This window comes from Schistosoma haematobium, chromosome 1, assembly GCF_000699445.3.
Source record: "Schistosoma haematobium chromosome 1, whole genome shotgun sequence".
NCBI lineage: Eukaryota > Metazoa > Platyhelminthes > Trematoda > Strigeidida > Schistosomatidae > Schistosoma > Schistosoma haematobium.
The window spans coordinates 77,270,322-77,271,989 of NC_067196.1; positions in this window are offsets into that span (position 1 = coordinate 77,270,322).

Below are 1,668 nucleotides of genomic sequence, written 5' to 3' on the forward strand. Positions count from 1 at the left end.
GATTTATCATTCACTAAAGCCTAATCAACAACAAATCATTTGGATTTGATCAGAGACAGATAATGTTTGGGTCAGAGAAGGTTAAGTAACAATAAGACAGTTACCTGCTTTTCCTATGGATTTGAAACATTACTGCCATATGCTGTAAACTAACATTAAAAATATCTGAATATCGTCGACCAACAAAAGTCTAACACGTTTGTCATTTGTTATATCCTGACGAGAATTATAGACAAATTACGCACAAGGCTGCTGAATCATCAATGCTTCGGAGATGTGACGTAAGTTAATGAATTAATTCCTAAATTGCATACAGAGCTGGAAAGTGGTTGCAGAATGAATGAATGTGTCAGTGAAAGCCTACATGAATCTTTGAAAAGCAGTAATCTCAACGAAACAGTAGCAGTTGTACATGACCCACCCAGTGGTCCAGTAATGTCCATTTCAGAAACTTGCCATGTAGTGGGTTCGAATCTCATTATCCCTGAAACACAATGTACAAGCAGTGACTTGTTCAGCTCACAGAAAGACGGTGTCTTGTTAAATGAGCATGAAAGTTTTGCAATACCCGACCACGAAGAAACAGAAAACAATGAATACATACATAATAAATACAGTTGCACTAAATGGAGCACATCATTCTACGACAAAGCATTCTCACAAGTCTACTTATCGGAATTTTCTAGTTGTTTTACCAGATATGGGTTATCTTAATGAATCATATGTTCTTGATGAAATTTCTTACAAAAGTGAAAAAAATATGTCGGATGCATCAAATGGTGATCAAGAACCTAATTCAATTTCGATAGATACTGATTTTATTAGTGAGTTCTCTATTCAATACGGGAAATATGTTTTAAATAGAGTCACATTAATTGTGACTTAGGGAATTGAGGATCCAACACTATTTCATAGGGGAGGATAAAGTCAGGAAATTTACAATCCCCCACATTCATAGTCACTTTTGGCTAGATATTGTACAAATGTTATTTTCCATTTTATCGTACGATATGGTCTGTTTGGTTTGTATATAAACGCAGTATGTTTGAAATACATTATTCATATCGCAGAGGCTGAGATTGGTATTCTGGAATCAACAGACAAGGCTAGGGAGGAAGAAGGACCGATAAAGACTCTAGACTGCTCGTACGGGTATTATGTGTGATTGGTCCGGTTTATAAACCACTATTCTCTAATTGGAGGTATCATGACATTATATATGAATAGGGCACGAAGGCACAAGTTATAACACATCAATAACTGATCAACCTTTGTATTTAAAGTATTATTGTTTAAATGTCTGAAAATTATCTTGTACATTAAAAGTTTATTTTGTTTTCTTTGAAAGAAAACATTGGTAGTAGTAAAACAGGAAGTAATGAAAAATGTACACCAAACTATTAAAGAGAACTCAATGCATATGTATATATATATATATATTCAGTGAGCTTAAGTGATATGTACGAAGATGTATACAACAAAGTGTTTATTTCTTTCATCAATTTAATTTATTTTACATTTATTATTTTAAACGCCAACAATTTTGTCTTTCTTAGTTTAATAAAAGAAAAACTTGTTGAATATTTATCCAACTTTCAATGTCATAAGATTTTAAACAAAGAAAGTAGGCTTAATTCTGTAGTTTGTAAATCTGAGATGATTAATATT